Raw genomic sequence first — 18,578 nt, forward strand, 5'->3', positions numbered from 1 at the left:
ACCCTGCCAGGCCTCCAGGTGAAAATATTCCCATTCCTACTGTAGCAGAAGATCTGGAGGCCAATGCTATGCTTTACATTTATTATGATAAAAGGTGTTTATGGTGATTTACAGGAGGAAAAGGCCAACTCGTGGCACCAGCATTCAGCTGTTTCCTCCTGGAGCTGGCAAAGGGTTTCAAGGCATACAGAGAGTTTAAGGAAAGGTAAAGAGGTCTATATTTGCACACCTGTGCATAAAACAGCACAGAATGTACAGGGTGCCAGAGAAGCTGAGGCTGTCCCTGGATCCCTGGAAGTGTCCAAGGCCAGGTTGGATGGGACTTGGAGCAGCCTGGGACAGTGGAAGGTGTCCCTGCCATGGCAGGGGTGGCACTGGATGGGCTTTAAGGTCCTTTTAAACACAAACAATTTCATGATTCTGTGGCAAGAGCTATGCAAGTGTCAGCATAAAGTGGGACTTAGTATAAAGGAATTCCCCCAAACTTTCCCAATGTTTTAAAAATATCAGCTGTGCTACACTGCCCATCACTCCACTTTTCAAAATGCTTCCCAGGATTCCAAAGCAAACACTACACTGCAAGTAAATTAAAAAAACAAAAACACCTGCTTTTTCTCCTTACATACAACAGATCACACAGGGTTTTTTTCCCATTTTGCACTAAGTATTTAAGACTCAGTGACAGAGTCATAAGAAGCACAGTTGCAAGCAGGTTGTGCAGTGTCATTTTTGTCATTTGTATCATCTTTGTGAGCAGTAAAAACCCCCAGTGTTTCTGGATTTACAAACAACTTGTAGGGAACTCATTGCTAAGTGTACAAAAGAGAGAAAATTCCCAAACACCCTTAGCTAGAAAACAGAATCCCAGGGATTCAGCTCCAAGGCAGCTGGAAGGTGAAGAGCAGCAAACTGTGGTGCTCAGCAGAGCGATCAATGATACACGTCCACTTAGACAGGCTGATTTCCCATAAGGTGTTTGACAAAGGCAACAGGTGCCAAATCCCTCTCGTTTATCCATCATCTCCCCATAGGGACACTTCACTTTCCATCCCATGGCAGTTCAGTTTCCCTGAGAGTCTTTGGTCAGCATCCCCAGCCAGCACTTTTGAAAAGGCACTTCTTTGCCCTCAGACTTGGTGACAGCTCCAAGGAAGCACAGCGTGGCTGTAAGGAAGGACTCACCTTCCAAACAGGAGCTTGGCATCCTACTCCAACTTCTCTGTGGTGATACAGATGCAAAATATTCCTCCTGCTTTCCTATTCCAGCCTTATATACTCCTGCTGTTCCTTTTGTGTGTCTATTACTCATCTGCCAAACTCTGCAGCCAGGTTTTTGCACCTGGTGTGCTTGTGAAAGGATTCCTTAGTTCTCCTGCCCTGCTCAAATTGTTCTCCTGGCACCTTACTGTTTAATCTTCCACATATTGTTCTTTTTCCTTTTCTCCTCTTGGACACAGCCTCAGCTTTCTGCAGCCCTCTTGTATTTCTAGCAACTATCAATTCCCTGCTTTCAGCCAGTGAAGGTCCTTCTGGATTCTTTCCTCTTTCTTGATACTTAGCATGTCCAGAACACCCCGCAGGACAAACTGTATCATCTGCAAGTATTCAAATTGAGAGCTGTCCCTAACTCAATTAATAATAAAATTGTTTCTTTTTATTCAGTTCATGGAATTCCATAGAGGTTAAGGTAGGAAAAGCTCTCTAAGATCAACAAGTCCAGCTGTCAGCCAGCACGACCATGGTCTCCACTAACCCATGTCTCCAAGTGACACATCTATAGGGCTTTTGAACATTTCCAGGGCTGGGGACTCCAGCCCTTCCCTGGGCAGCTCTTTCCAGCTCCTGACAGTCAGCAAGGAAACCAGCATTTCTGTTTCGAGGAGATTTTAATGGGAAACCCTTTCCAAGTTCTTACTGTCCAGTCTAAGGTTTGTACTCCAGAACATCACGGAGACCATAAAAACCCTGCATTTATGTCAAAGCTCACTAAATTCCAGAATGTGAGAAAGTTTTTGCACTTACACACTTACTTAAGGGATGTTTTCCCTTAGAAACTAATTCCTGGTTTTTGATGGACAGTGTATGTAAGAAATAAACCTGGATTTAAAGCTTCTTTTCACCCTGCTGGCAGTGCCTGAGATTCACACAACCAAATTTAAGCAACCATGACTAAAATCTTAACCAAGGAGTAGATTTTATATAGAAGATCTACTTGTTCTTGGGATCTCCCATTTCCAGTGTGTTCCCATTTCTATTTATCCACAGAAACTGGGTAACAGGTACAACTACAAGACATTTCCAAAATCCCTACTGAAATTGGCAGCCTACGACCCCTTATAGATGTTGATGAGCACAAACTCACTGAGCAAAGGTGTTTTGCCGTCTCACCCCGCCACAATCCTTAATTTCCATCCCCAAACTGATAAAAATATCTCCATGACTGCAAGCAGTGACTTAGAAACTCCACGTTCAATTATTTTCATGAAGCAAAATTAACAATTACAAACTTTTTAGATACAGAGGTTTTACAGCTTTTTTTTTTTTTTGATTATAAAAATTAAAGTCAAATTGCAATACCGAGGCAATTAAGGGAAATAGCTAAAATAATATCAGGGCTTCATTGCCTGAGAATTTAAATGAGGCATTAATTAGTTCAAGACAATATTGAAAAATAGAACCATCTTGTACCTTATTCAAAATGATCAGCACCATCCACAGGAGCCAAATCTCAGCATCATTAAGTTAAGTCTTCAGAAATTAATTAAAATACTTGGAATGTGCAAAGGCAAAGAATTCTGTCTTTTCAATATCTCTAAGCCCACAAAAAGTCCAAAACTAAGTAATAAGAAATAGTTTTGTAGCTCTTGACACAGATATTTCTCCTGAAAATTCTTCTGCTTTTACTTGTTTGGAGTGGATGTCACTGACACAGATCCTGAGAAGAGCCATCCTCTCTCAAAAATCTCCCTTTTATTTTTCCCTTTTTCATTCTGCCAAGTAATGCCTTGCTGTCTATAAATCCTGCTCAACAGCTCTGCCAAGGATAGAGCCATTGTTGCTATCAGCTGAAACTCAAATTTGGCCAGGCAAAGTTGCCAAAGCAATAGAAGATGTGGGAAGCCCTGGCCAGAGGGGTGAGGAGTCCTGTGCATATGTAAACATTCATAGCAGTATCTCACATTTCAAGCAAGAGTCCACCACTTTTTGTAAGAAACTCTGAAATTTAGCTAGAAAATTTTTTGCTCCAGAATATATATTTACTGCTATTCAGAAAGTTTTTTTTTTTTCATTGTACTTATAAATTAAGGTCCCATCAAAACTTGGATAGTTCTGCTGGAGACATAAAAGTGAAACGTTTCAAAACCAGCAAGGAATACTCCTGTGCTATTGGATATTTGAAGAAAATAGTATTTTGCTCTTCTGTACATTCCTGGCAGAGTTTATCTAAGCGGCAAAAGCCTTTTTCTATATTTTGATATTTTTATTCTGTTTGCTAGCCTCTAGGACTAATTAAGTGCACTTCACTAATTAACAGTGCAGTATTTTGATGCATAGATGTGTCCTGTTCTCTGCCAGTTGGTCTCTACCCAAGTATCCCAATGAAGGGATACACCCTTCTTCCAGACTATATGGAAAAAGGTGTGGGGGGTGGAATGCACCAGCTCAGTGATAAAGCTGATAAAAAGTGAATTTTCCTGATTAAGCTGCTCATCATATTCTCATCTATAGCCCCTAGAGCAACCAGAGGCGTTTCTTAATAAGAGTGCTGGAAGAGCCAAAGTTCAGAAGCGTAGCCCAGGCAGGTGAGAAATGACAAGCACAGAAAATTCCATAAAGACATGTCCTTAAGGAGTCAAGTAGCACAAATCACCACATGAGCAGCACATTAATCCCCATCTCCTGCAGACTCAAGTGTGACACGTGAAGATCTCTCTCCCAAGCTGATTATCTGTATTTCCTTCACACCCTGACTCCAGCTCATCTCCTCACCCGCGCTGCTAATTGGTTTTCATGCCCAAAACACATCGGCAGAGCCTCTGCTCCTCATCTTAGCCCAGTCCTTGTCACCTCCACATGTCAAGTGCAGGCAGCTAATTCTCATCAATCCACTTCTCACTCCCCACCAGCTTCTCTCCTGTTTGACCCTGTCACCAAAACTGCAGGAATAAGAGAAACTCTCCACACCATCTTTTAAGTGTTAGAGAATCAGGCATTACTTCATTCTGGCCAGGATGTGCTGTGGAAATCATCCCACCCACACATAGCCAGGCTGTGCAGTAGAAATTATTCCATCACACATCATTCTTTACGAGACTTTCCCCATATTTATACATAAAAAGCCCAAAGAAATTCTCATTCATTGCTTCTACATTGCACAATTCTTTGCATTTGATTTCCTATTGGTTATTGACCCCTTCGATGCTGATTTGGTCCTCATTCCTAGCTTCTCTTATCAATCTTTTCCCAGACCAGGGGGTGAAGTTTGTTTTTGTCCATTTATCTCCTCTGTATCTTCCTGCCAGTCCCCACCTAGAGAAGCTGAACTCTCAGAGTCTGGGACTCTTCTTTTTGTGGATTGAAGCCTAGCAGGCATCACCTAGCAAAACTCAAACCCTCATCAACAACAAACTTCTGAGGAGCATGAGCTCTCACGGGAATCCACAGGCAATGATCCCTGAACTGAGAACTGTTATTCCAGATCTCCATTTCTGCCTTTTAGCAGCTGCTTTGTGTCCTGCAGGCCCCAAGTGCCTCATGTCCCCTGTGTCCCCTCCCTGCAGCCCACAGCAGCAGGGCAGTGCTCTGAAATTTCCAGATCCTGGGCTCCTTTCTCCAGTGGTTGTGAGCATTTCTTCCTAAAGCTCTTATCAGTGCAAACAACTTCTGTTTGTGCCTAAGTTTGGTCTGTTTTGTTAATTAAAGCCCAGCTAAAAGGCAGCTTCATTCCAATCCTGCAGCTGGACACTCTGTGTGTGCTGTGCCAGTGCCAGGCTGCATCCCATTATCCTTGGAACATCTGCCTGTTCTTGGTCAAAGAGTTCAACCACCTTTCAACACAAAATGTTTTCCATCTCAAATCCTGCTCCAGCTCCTTTACCCACACCTGTTTTCTCATTTTCCTTGAGAAAAGCAGGGAGGGCCTGACCTTCTCTGGAGCCAAGAGATCAGCAGGAGAGCTCTCAGAATGAATATTCATAGGTTGGATCTGCTCTGCTGATCATCGTGATCCATCACCCTGCTACTGCCTTGGAGCCAGATTTTAATTAACTGCTTCAAAATATATTTTTCCCTTCCACTGTTTCCTGTTTTCTTTGCTACACTTTCCCCATTTGTCGGGACATCTGTCTGTGCTTCATTCGTATTTTTGTCTTTCTCCAAAATTAATATTCATACATTAGAAATCAATTGGTTGGAAAGGAACTTAAATCTCACTCCAAAAAAATAAAATAGCACTTAAATAAGATAGAAAAAGTGCATTAAAAATTGCGACTCTTTCCCTTAAAATAGAAATTACCCACCCTAACCAGCCCTGGAAGAAGTGTAACCCTTGGTATTATTTCAGTGCTCAGTATTTAGCTAGGGAAAGTTCTAATTGGATATTAGAATATAATTTTTTTCCCCTGGAAGAGTGATCAGACACTGGAATGAGTTTCCTGGGGAGATAGTGGAGTCAGTCTCTCTGGAAGTGCTCAGGAGGCATCTGGAGGTGGCCCATGGGGACATGGTTATGGTGGTGTTGGAGGAATGGTTGGAACCGGTGATCCTGGAGCTCTCTCCCAACCCTGGTAATTCTGTGGTTTGCTACATCCATGTCTTGGGTTGGAAATCCAAGATGTGGCTGGGGGTGTGTCAGGGTGGGGCAGTTCTTTTCTGTTCATTGGGCAGTTTCCTTTATCTCTTCCACAGCCAATCCTCCCTCCAGGAGAGATCTTCTGTTCATGGGCCACTAGTTATCAATTCTCTTCTGTTCATGGCCACTGAGTGTCCCTGCATGGCTGATAAAATTCCATCATCCCATGGGGAGATGCTCCGTCCAGGGGAGGAGCCAAGCATTCCTACCTGGATACAATCTGAGCCTGGAAGAGCACAGCAGCCTTTGCCCCCTGCCTTCCCAGAGGAGCAGCTTTCTGCTGCCCTGCATTCCCACAGGAGCAGCTTTCTCCTGCCCTGCATTCCCAGAGGAACACCAGGCCCATCTCCAGCAGCCCTGGAGCTTCAGAGGAAAACTCCCCCCTTGTGCAGGGTCCCTGCTCCAGCAGAAGCACAGCTGGCACTGCAGGAGGGCTGAGCCCCCATGGGATGGGACTGTGCCACCACCCTGACCCACAGGGGGTCAGCTCCTGGTCTGACTCTGGCTGTGGTGTTTTGTATTACTGCATTTTTATTTTAATTTTTCCCTAATAAAGAACCGTTATTCCTGCTCACATACCTTTGCCTGAAAGCCCCTTAAGTTCAAAATTATAATTCAGAGGGGTTTACATTCTCCATTTCAAGGGAGGTTCCTGCCTTCCTTAGCAGACACCTGGCTTTTCAAACCAAAACAATCCTTATAAATGCATCCACTTCCAAGGAGAAAGCTCCAGGAGAGGCATTTGTACATTGTTTAAATCTATAAATTAAATTTGTTAGACATCTGTAAAGCCCATTCCAGGCTTACAAGCAGTCTAGGGCACTCCATTGGAATATGCAATATTCCACACTCTTCCAAGGGATCAACTGTTCAGGGACTTTTTGCTCCCACTCCCAAATTGCAGGCTAAATTTGGAGTATGTGAGGCAAAAATTTATTTTAAAACACTTATCTTGCTCTATTTTTCTGTCATTGTCAAATAGCAGAAGTTCAGCATTGAATAAATGATAGGTTCTACTTAAAAAATAAAAATCAGTCCCTCTTTTATCCATCAGCATCAACATTTGGCCATTAAGTATCTTCCTGCTAGCAGAGTACAGAAGTACATCCTAGCCTGAACATGAACTCTACATATGACAGCCCAAACATCTAAAAACCAAACCTCAGCACTAGCATTATTTGCTTTCTGGGGGTCACAGTCCAAAGATGGATGTGGAAGCTGTGAAAAAGCTGGGAGGGAAGAGCTGTGGGATTGAAAGCTGGGTTTGCTAGGTTTCCTGATCCCACTATGGGGTTGAGGGGGGGAGACACTCACTTGGTGGGGGAATAGATGTTGTGGGGTGCTTCTGATCAACTTGACTTGCTCCTCGGCCATAAATTCGCCCATTTTTTGGCACAACTCCCACTAATTGCTGCCTCTTTCTATCTGTTGTCACAGGTCAGGGACACATGGGAAGATGGGAAGTGAGAGGTGAGGGGAAGCTGCATCCCCCACAGTGCTGCTCCCTGCCTGGATCCCACTTCTGAAAGGGTTTTATAAAATCTTTGGTTTTTGGAAGAAATAGAGAAGAGGTGACAATGACTCTTAAGCCTAAGAAAAGCAAAACATGGCCATAACAAGCCAAAAAATTACTGGAATTATCCAAGAAAACCTGCAGCTAGATTTTATCTTCATTCAATGACTGGCAGCCAAAATTAGGGCTAAAAAGAAGGAGGACTTGGGAATCTGAGGCAAAAATTGAAGCATAAAACCCACCAGAACCCTAAGAAATCTAAACGCCACCAGGACAATAAAGCAGCAGGAAGCTGGTGCAGTTTCAAAGATGACAGCTAACAGGGAAAAAAGAGCAATTTATCTTTCTCTTTTGCATCTGGAGAGTTTGGGATTAAATTTCCTTCCAGTACCTGAAAGAAATCCTGCCAGCATTCAAAGTGGGGAAGCCAGAGAGGGATTTTTCATCAGGAGCTGAGGGCTAGGACAAGGGGGAATGGCTTCAAACAGAAAGGCCAGAAATTCAGGCGTGATGCTGGGGAGTAATTATTCCCTGGCAGGGTGGGCAGGCCCTGGCACAGGGTGCCCAGAGCAGCTGTGGCTGCCCCTGGATCCCTGGCAGTGCCCAAGGCCAGGCTGGACAGGGCTTGGAGCAGCCTGGGATAGCGGAAGGTGTCCCTGCCCGTGGCAGGGGTGGCACTGGATGGGCTTTAAGGTCCCTCCCAACCCAAACCAGTCTGGGACTCTGTGAGTCTATGAAACAACATTGCTAAGGCAAAGATTTGGGAAGCCCCCAAGGAAATATGAATCTACTTTTCAGTATCTAGAATTACATGCAGATGTGTCGCAGTATTTTTAATCACTCATGAATGCTCAGTTCTATTCACCAAACCAGCACCAAGCTGCCAGTCCACCAGGCAGTGAAATAAGATGGATTTTCCTGATGCCTCCTTTCCCTTTAAATCCAAGGGGAAGCTCCTGGGTCACTCAAACACTTCTCAAGATATTTTCAGAAGCCTTGGATTTGATTATTTACATTATTTTTTCCTTTGTGTGTTAAAGATGATGTGGTAGAACAGATCCAATCTTCCCTTGCTTTGCTTGCATTTCCTTTGCAATGTAAACGCAGAAATCCATGAGCTGCAGACTCTTGGTGACTAAAACTGCCTTAAATCAGGGAAAAATCACAAGAAACACAAGTATTTAAAAAAAGATGTCTCTGTCACTACCAAACCTGCCTCTCTCAGAGGATACCTGTCTTGGTTCTCAAATCGGCTGCAGACTCCCTGGCTTTGATTCCACTTCAAAGAGAAATTTGGTATTTATTTTTCAAGGAAGGAAAACCCTGATTCATGCCTCTTTGATGTCTTGTTTCATAACTTAAAAAAAAAAAAACCAGAACCAAAAAAAACCCCAAAACCCAACTTTATAGGGGCAAGATTAACTAATATCAGCAGCAGTGACTTATTTACCAAAAGAAAAGAGTTTATGAGCAAAGATGGAGCTGCATTGAGCATGACAGTGGGTTTAACTTATCAAATTGAATATGAAAGAAAGCACTCTTGGGTTTTCTTAGTAGAAGAGTTTGGTAGCTCTGATTCTTGGCACTTCTTTAATTCATACTGTGCTTCAGAATAAGAACCTTATTTGGTGCAGGCCCAAACTTTGGTCTCAGCAAGAGGCAGACAATGAAAAATGAAGCAGTCAAATGTTATTTGACTGTGAAAGGTTCCTGGCACCATGGTATAACTTCAAAACTGAGATTAGGGAGGAACCCCCATGTTTACACCTAAAAGAGAAACCAGTAAATTTTATTTTCTTTGCATTTCCCTATATAACTTCCACTGGTTGGATTAAAATAGCCAGGCTTTTAGAGCAGGGAGGGCTGAGGGAGACAAGGTTGTTTAACTTGTTGAAATATAGCCCATATCCCATCTAGCCCTGAGAAAAATATTTGGAAAAATTCTTCCACAGGCACAAAATCTTTTACGGCATCTCTCATAACCTGATTTTGCTGCATTCAGCAGTTTCCCCCCACCACCCCTTGCTTTAAAGGAATGCAAACAATGCAAAAAAGCAACTAAGAAAAAAGAAATAAATTGAAAGTTGCCCTCTGAAACTCCTGCCCGCCTTGTAATAATTACTGAGACAAATGTTCTCCTGGGGAGAAATGGAGAGGTGCTTTCATAGCCGTCACAAACCACACACTTTGGTGGCTCACAGGTGCAAAAATGAATAGACTGAATACATATTAAATTCTCCTGCCAGTGAATTGTGCAGTACAGAATCACAGTTACAGCTTTTTGAGTTCTTTATTAAATTGAGGGAGGCAGAAGTTTCACTCCAAGGACTGTTGTGAATGCATCTATTTGTTAGCAGAACTACAAGCTCTCTTATTTTTCTTTCTTTTTGGCCAAGTCATCCATGCTCATGCACAGATTAAGCTACTTAATTTTTTAAAGTTAAAAATCGTGGGGATCAAAGTTTTTTCAAGTTAAATCACTGCGGGGAACTGCAGGGACAGGACAAAGAGGAATGGGATCTAACAAAGAGGGGAAATTTAGGTGAGATATGGGGCAGAAATCCTTCCCTATGAAGTGGGCAGGCCCTGGCACAGGGTGCCCAGAGCAGCTGTGGCTGCCCCTGGATCCCTGGCAGTGCCCAAGGCCAGGTTGGATGGGGCTTGGAGCAGCCTGGGACAGTGGAAGGTGTCCCTGCCCATGGCAGGGGGTGGAATGGGATGGGCTTTGAAATCCCTTCCAACCCAAACCATTCCAGAATTCCATGGTTTGAAATCAATTCTCTCCCAAGCAGCTGGCCCCATCCCAGGGGTGGTGTCTGAGGCTGCCTCCCAGCCCTGTTCTGGACAGATTTTTTCAAATGCTGAACCATTTACAATGTCACGATGTCACTGCCTCATTGCACTGAAAATTCTGACAAAGATTATTCCTTAATCAGCATCTAAGAATGGGCTCTTTATTCCATGCCTTTGTTTATCCTGGTAATTAAAGCAGCTAGACACATCCAACAGCCCAAACCCATCAGTAAACATGAAGCCAACAGCCAAACTCCTCTGCTCATGCTGCTGCCTTTGATCCCCCCTCACAGCAATGGCTTTTCCAGCTTCATCAAAAGAAAACTTCCCAGTCTCTGATTTGATGACAGGCTAAGCCAATGACATCTAAACTTCTTTCAGATCCTTCTGCCTGCAAAATCTGAATGCTTTAAGAGTCCTTTAAGATTCACTCCCAAGTATATTCAGGTTTAAATTCCTTTTGACTTTGTTGGAGAAATCAAAGTTGGGATAGCTATAATGGCAGGACTCCACAGGAGAGCTGGAGAACAAGAGGTGGCAAAAGGGACAGGGAACAGCAAGCTGCCTCAGCTCTTTTATCCCTAACTCCATCTTCCCTGGCTCATCCACCTGCAGAGACTCTCCTGTTTATTCACACTGAGTTTATAAACTCTAAGCAGCACCACAAAATAAAATGGGAAGGGTGATAACCTCCACAGAGCTCTGAATTTCGCCCATTCATTTTTCAAGCTTCTCCTTAAAAACTTCTTTTTTGCTATTTTTTTGCTTAAACTCAAGAATCCAAAACTCAGAGGCGGGGGGGGGGGGGGGGGGGGGGGCGGGGAAAGATGCCAGTGAAAGAGTATTTTGTGCCTCAGCTGCCAAATCACACAGCAAAGGACAGAGAAAAAGAGTTCTCTACCTTGGTCTCTATTCCTCAATTTGCAGCAAACAGTGCTGTGTGCATTTCAGCACCGTTGCTCTTGGACAGCAAAATCAAATGCAAGGAAAAGCCTTTCACTATTCCAATTCCCTGAACATCTTCTCTTCACAGAATCACAGAATCCCAAAGCGATTAGGGTTAGAAGAGACCTTTAATCCCACCTAGGGCCATGGGCAGGGACACCTTCCACTGTCCCAGGTTGCTCCAAGCCTCATCCAGCCTGGCCTTGGACACTTCCAGGGTTGGGGAATTCACACCTCTCTGAGTGAGGTTCTCTATTTTCCCCAGTTTCCCAGCAACACAAAGAGAATTCTGCACTCAGCCTTCCAGGCTCTGAGGGAAACTCAAAGACACTGCAGGCTGGAGAGAATATTCTCCTTGATATTGCTGAAGTGTAGCAGGAAAGTCAAACAGACTCCCCCAGAGACTTATGTGGAAAGATTTTGGGGTAACAACAGCCCTGGAAAGATTGTGGGGCAAAACTAGCCCTGATGTGCTGCTGCAAGTGTACCCAAAGCTGGGCAGGGAGGTGAGCTGGAGGATCTTGGCTGCTGAAGAGCCACAGGCAGGACCAGACCTGGGATGAACTCAGGCTGCCAGTGCTCCACTTGCCAGTCCCTGTTCCTGCCCATTGTCCATGCTGTCCATGCCCATTTGGTCACACTCCTGGAACTATCTGGATGTGAGGCAGTGTTGGGGGAGCCCCACTCTGGACAGAGGAGACATCTCAGTATCCCCTGTTAGTGCCTCACCCTGGGATGCACACACCTCCAGCCATCTGTTCCTGCAGAACAAGGCAGCCCCTTCCCATTGCAGAGATGCACTCCTCTCATTTCCACTCAGACAGAGCCTTAATTCCACTTTACTCTTCTTCTGATCCCAACAATCTGTCCTCTTGTCTGCCCTGTGCTCAGCTGGGTGAGCCTTCACTCTCTGCTCCTGCTGTGGCTCCTCTGCAAGCAAGATCTTCCAGCTCACCTCCCTGGCCAGCCCTGGGGGCATTTCCAACAGAGCCTCAGGGTTCTTGGTTCCCCAAAATCAGAAGCCTCTGGGGGAGTCTGACTTTCCTGCTACACATCTGCAATATCAAAAATAATTTCCTGAATTTTCTTCAGAGCCTGGAAGCCTGAGTGCAGAATTCTCTCTGTGTTACTGGGAAACTGGGGAAGGTTGGGAAACTTGCCCAGAGACCTGAGGGCTCCCCAACCCTGGAAGTGTTCCAGGTCAGTTTGGATGGGGCTTGGAGCAGCCTGGGATAATGGAAGGTGTCCCTGCCCAGGGCAGGAGATGGGCTTTAAGATCCTTTCCAGCAGCAGCAGAAGAGTGCTTGAGAAACATTTGGCCTTTTCAGCCCAGCTCTCTGCTAGTCCAGCATCCAGAGAGTGTCACTGAAAACACCTTTCATTTCAATAACACTTAAAAAGTAATGGTTGCTCACAATCTCTTTCAGGTCATGTAAAGAAATTATTATGTCTGATTTATACCTTGAAACTGCATGCTGGAATTTCTGAATGCTCTGGGTTGTTTCTAGAACATTAAAAAACCAACACAACCTATTAGTGGAGAGCACCAATTTCTGCCACATCACACTTCCAAGGTTATGTTGCCCCCTGGGGATGACCTGGAGTTATCAGTGTGTATCCAGGTGATCTTCTTGAGGCAGACACTTCCAAATCAAGGGACAGAATCACAGCAGCAGATGCCTGTATCCCTCCTGAGATACCTGCTCCACCTCCCTGCCATTTGGAGGAGTATCTTGGAAGAAGTACAAAAATATCCAGCCCCAAACTGGAATGCAGAGCTCCAGAGCTCAGCACAGTCTGGGATTTTAGCACTTTCCCATCTAACACTGGCCTGAACGTGAAAAAAAGGGTTGCAGAATGAATTGCCCAAGTAAATTATGGATCTGTGAACAGAACATCTGTGGCATTTTCACCCTAGAGATGAAATAATCCAAGACAACCTCAACCATTTCATCCCACTGTCTCTCATTCCCTGCCCAGCCCCTCCAGAGCTGCTGCTGGAACAGGGAATAGGAGCAAGGCATAAGTCTCTGTGCAGTCCCCTGTTGCTATCTTATTTGCAAAGGTTTCATACCTTCTTGGTGATTTCTCACGGGCAGCTCCTCACAGCACTGACTCCACATCTGCACGGCCAACAAACTCCATCTTACATCTCCACCAGCCAACCTACTCTTTTACAATACCCCTCCTAACTGGATCCAGCTGTGGCCCATTAAGGGCAGGCTTGTTCTTCATTCTTGATAATTAGCACAGCTGTAACTCCTTACCTTCACCACTATCTCTATTCTCCTACCTTCTGTCTATCCACAGTCCCCAGACTGGCCAAAATCCAGCTGGATTTATTTCTGAGCTCCACAGGAGCTGGAATGTCACCTTGCTGACGAGCACAGGGGCTCTGCAGAAAGCAGCTCTGGTGCTGTGTTGGCCTGGGCTCTGCTGGGTGCAGATGCCCAACAGCTCCCAGGGGGCTCTGCAGACAGCTGGGCCAAGGCCAGTGGGGCAGGATACTCTTCTCTGCCCTTGGAATGTGGTCAAGGAACTGGAACTGTTCTATTTGCAAGCTGCCAGTGGGGGCCATGTGCTGGTTTTGGTGTGAATTGTGCTAAATGCTGTCGGGCGACTAAACCTGACTTAACACCCTGAGAGTGAGGCCAGGACTTGGCAGAGAAGCTGCTAAACTGACCTGGAGATACAGGACTGGCAGGGAACCCCTTGAAGGTACTAAATTCCATTCTCCCTTTCAAACAGCAGGTTGTTCCCCTTGGAGTGTGTGAAGGCTCTTCCCCTGGGTTTTGGGGATGTCCCCCAGGGACATCAAGGTCAAAAGGAAAAGATCTGCCCACAAGCATTGGTCTGGCTGAGTTATATCAATCTCTGCTTAATAATGGTGTCTTTTTGCTGGCTTTAATGTAATTGCTCCCAGAGGATGGAACATTTCAAGATTCCTAAATTTCAGGAAATATCCATTCCAGTTTGAAAATCCCTGAATGGTTAGAGATCGTAGAAATTTCCACTGCTGCATGTACAGAGGGGCAATTTCCTTTGGGAATCACAGCCATGGCTCTGATCTGGGGGGAAGAGACACCAGGGAGTGTTGCCTTCATGGCAGCCGTGTGAAGGAGAGATTAAACCAGGGAGCAGAAAAGCTCATTTGGAAAAAAATCAGCCTGGCCAGAATTCTGCTCCCATTAGATTAAAAAAAACCAAAAAACAGCAAAAAAAAAAATCCCAAAAAAACAACAAACAAACCAAAAAACCAAAACTAAAAACTCTGTTTGATTCCAGACAAATCAATTCAGCCAAAACTGGGCTCTGAGGGCACCTGAGTGGTTGGAGTAGCCTGAGGATTATCTTGGTTTCCATCAAGGTAAACAACCCAGGAGCCTTTTAAAGCAGCGATCACAGAGCTTTCAAATAGTGATGAAAGAGAAAGAGGTGATTCAGATCTGAGCCCATTATGGGTCAGCTCCAGGCTGGGAGGATTTTATTTCTGGCTGTGCTGCTGAGATCAGAGAGCCCAAGCCAGTGTCCCTGTAGCCATCTTTCCCACCCAGCTCAGGCTTCTGCTATTCCTGCCCATGCCAGGACCTCCAGCCCTCCCCTCCAGATCCTCTGCTCCCCAGCCTGAATAGCCTCAGCTGGGATGTGGCAAATTGCATATTTTTGTATTAATTACTGCCTTAAGCAGCAATTACAAACCCAAACAAAATTATGCATCAATGGCCAAGTGAGCCAGGCACTGCTGGAGCTGGGCAGCTCTCTGTTTTCATCCTGAACAGAGGCTCAGGAAGGAATCACAGTGCCAAGGGATCAGGAATTAAAAAGAACTGTATTTTCCTGCTGCATTTTATTTCATAAATACATTTATGTGAACCTAGGGCTCTGCCAGTTGTAAATCCTGTTCAAGGGTATGTCAAGGAAGTGATAAATGAAGGTGTAGACACTTGACAGCATCCTGAGGGATCTGTTAGTGCCTGTCTGGGTGGGCAGCAATGTCCTTTTCTGTGTTTCTGCATACCCTCTACTCGTGTGAAGGCAGAAGAATTCCACGAGCTGAGTGCTCAGCCAAGAGGAACTGCTTTTAATCCACCTCTGTTGTATCTTATAAGGAGAACATTAGGATTTATACCACCCTGTCACCACATAAAGGCGTGCAGGGAGGGAGTTACACAGCAAAGCCATCTGTGGGTAGAATTAATGGGAAGAGCAATGTATTTGTGGGAAGTGTATCCTGACTGACACAATTACCTGGGGAATATGAGAGCAAAATTAGACTCGACTCTCTTCCCTGTAAAAGTCAGTTCTGATCCAAAAATCCAACAGCCTGCAATTAACAGATTCTACACATTTTGTCCTGCTCTGGCTTAAAGCTGATGTGTTCTTGGCAGAGCCTTGCAGGCTGATGCTGACACCTAAATTACCAACCTCTCCACATCTGCCCTCGGAAAACTTGGCTCTGTTAGAGCAGCAATAAATCCCCCAGATATTTCTCCCCAGATATTGGAATAGGCACGATCTGGGTGAAGGCAGTGCAATCCCAAATGCCAGTGGGATTTGCCCAGGAATACAAAATTGGGCTTGAGGCCAATGTAAAGCACCACCAGAATTTCACAGCTGATCATCCCTGGCACATCCCAATGCACAGGGACAGGCAGGAGTAGCCAAGGAGCTGAGAGGACAAAGCCAGTCAGGAGCTTCCAACAGCAGCTGCTGAGCACAAGAGCTGCTGTCTGGGAAAATACTAGAGAAAAGAATCATGGAATTAGAGAATCCTCCACCTTGGAAAATCCCTGCCAGCCCATGGAGTCCCAGCTGTGCCCAGTGCCCACCTTGTCCCCAGCCCAGAGCACTGAGTGCCACGTCCAGCCCTTCCTTGGACACCTCCAGGGATGGGCACTGCAAAGCTCCCTGGGCAGCCCCTGCCAAGGCCTGAGCACCCTTTCCATGCAGAAATTCCTCCTGAATCCAAGGAAGGAAAATTCTTGACCCATTCTCTCAGAGGGTCTGTAACTCATGAGCACAGACCTCTGTTCTGTACCTGCCTGCATCCTAAATGTACCCACCCACCCTTTTCCATCCTACTGGGACCTGAGGTTATTTGAATTAATTCTCCCTGGGTATTTTACCCTTTCCTTACCCTCATTTCTATGCTCACAGCTCCTGCAAAGTGGCCAGCATTTCCACTGTCCTTTCTGTTTAAATCCCACAGACCTCACCATAATAGGACATTTTGCTGGAAGTGACAACTTGCAGTGGTTTATTTGTGCTTCAAGATTTTGATACCAGACAAATTCTTCTGTGACACCCCAAATCCCCAATCATCTGGAAAATTAAGAAGAATGCAAAGCTGCAGATAAATGGAAATTCCTTTTCCCCTTCCCTCATGCCCAGCTAAGTTTCAAACCCAGCTGAAAAATTCTGGGTTCCATGGTGAGCAGAGCCAGCTCTGGTTACCTCTGAGCCTTTTCTTGTATCACTGCACAGCTGCAGGAACTTTAGGGGGAGTCCTTTAGGGAGGATGAGTGAGAAACAAATCCACTTTGGGTAGGAATGTCCCAGTGCTGAGATACAATTCTACCAAAGCTCCAACCACAGAACCTTTAAAATTATCTTTAACTCTGTCTTTTGAACAGAGAAAATAAATTAAAGGGCGTGCATGGGAGAGACAAATCACAGAGATAAGGATCATATATAAATCTACAGAGGCTACATAATTAGTGTAGCAGAGATCTGGGATTAATCCTGTTCTCCTGGTGAGGATGTGTGGGAGAGGGCTCCAGTTCAGGTCACTTCTGAAGGACTGTCCTCATTGTCCCCTGCACACTGCTGTGCACTGCAGGGAGCTCTGGGAACATGGAAACTATTCCTGGAGGATAGAACCACCAAATCCAAGAATGCTGTTCCAGCAGCCACTCCAGGCCTCAGGCTGCAGACACTGCATGATTGGACATGTTGGAGGGATGTGGGATCCCCAGCAGGAACTGCTCCCACCTACACCACACTTTAGTCCATCCAAAAATTCCCACAGCAGGCTCCTCACTGGATGTTGGCTCAGGAGAAGCTCCTGTATTCCAGCCAACTTGGATTTAACTTCAAAGATAAACCACAATATCTTAAAAACACCTCACAGAAGGGTGCTCAGAGAAGTCTGGGATAGTTTTCATAACTCAAGACCAACATGTTGCCTTTACTCCAACTGCCCAAGCCCTGGGATTGCAGCAGTTCTGCTGAGTGGTGCCCACTAAAGAGCTAAATCTGAATTCATATTAATTTCTCAGAGTGATGCCAAGCACCAGCGGGCATAGCAAAGCCTGAACTGAAGCCTTGGCATGATTTAAAGCCAATATTTCTATTTTCTGTCGAGTTCTCTGGGAAGAGAGGTTCACATAATCATTCCACACTGCTGCCTTTTTGTCCTTCCCCCAAAATCTTTTGATAGCAGCATCAAAGCTATTAAGATGCAAATCACTTCAGGAAAGCTGCAGCCAAGATAGAGGAGAGCAATTCCCAAACGCCCCTATGAGGGGATGTGCTGCAGTTTCACTTCCTGTGCACTAAATATAAGGAAAATCCATGAAAAAACAGTTGTTCCCAGTCTCCAGGAGAGGGAAAGGCCCCCAGAGCCCAGTGAGGAGATGGGAACCACAAGGAGCCTGGAACTCACCCCTCCTTTTACTCAGAGCAAGACTTTTAGGTTCAACAGCATTTCTCAGTTCATCCACAAGGATGATCTCTCCCTGGAAATGGTTTTTAACAGGAATACACTAAAAAGAGATAAACATTTGATGCACTGATAGTATTGTGGCATAGCTTTTATCACCTGGAATAAAACAGGGAGGCTTTTAGGAAGGAATGCTGTATCCAGCTTTTGTACCCATAAAAGCTGGAATTTCCCATCACTGTACTAAAACTCGAACTTCTTTCACTGTAAATATTTTTTCCCTTTCCAGAGAGCGTGGAAAACAGCTCTGAGAGCATCTCTGCAGTTCTTTTAAAGCCATAGCCAGCCACTGCTGCAACCTCATCTCCCTCAGCCTAGCTCTATCCATGACGCCTGTAGAGGGCAGTGGATAAAAGAAAATCAAGCACCAGGAATAGACATAAATGTTAAACACAAATTAAAAAAGAAAAAATTGGCATCTCATCGAAGGACTTCCTCATATTGAAAAGCTTACAGGTAATTCCATGGATTAATGGATTACTGCAATGGGATTTTTCCAAGCCCAAATCCCGGGCTCTCTGGCAGATTGCACTGACAGGCTTTACAGCAGAGCTCTTCCCTTGGGATTTACCTTTTTTTTTTTTTTTTTTTTTTTCCCCAACAGAAATCTTGCACCTAAGCTAAAATATGCAGCTGGCCCTCCCACTGCCATGGTCCTCATGGGCAAACAAGACTTCCCCTTCCTCCACAGAAAGCCACATTTAGCCAAGGAACAGGGAAAATACAGCTGAGCAAAGCTGAGTGTGTACACAATA

The 18,578-nt window shown here is 45.0% G+C and overlaps 1 protein-coding gene and 1 long non-coding RNA gene across 2 annotated transcripts in view; one reads left to right on the forward strand and one right to left on the reverse strand.

Moving 5' to 3' along the window:
* The window catches only part of PCDH15 (protocadherin related 15), a 651,760-nt gene that overhangs the window by 337,748 nt on the left and 295,434 nt on the right, over positions 1-18,578 (reverse strand). The gene's annotated exons all lie outside the window — the stretch shown is intronic.
* On the forward strand, positions 13,574-16,795 carry LOC135305847 (uncharacterized). The gene is made up of 3 exons (XR_010366824.1): positions 13,574-13,820; positions 14,388-14,469; positions 16,312-16,795. It is a non-coding gene; the product is annotated as an uncharacterized LOC135305847 (long non-coding RNA).

The sequence above is a fragment of the Passer domesticus genome, chromosome 8, assembly GCF_036417665.1.
Source record: "Passer domesticus isolate bPasDom1 chromosome 8, bPasDom1.hap1, whole genome shotgun sequence".
Taxonomy (NCBI): domain Eukaryota; kingdom Metazoa; phylum Chordata; class Aves; order Passeriformes; family Passeridae; genus Passer; species Passer domesticus.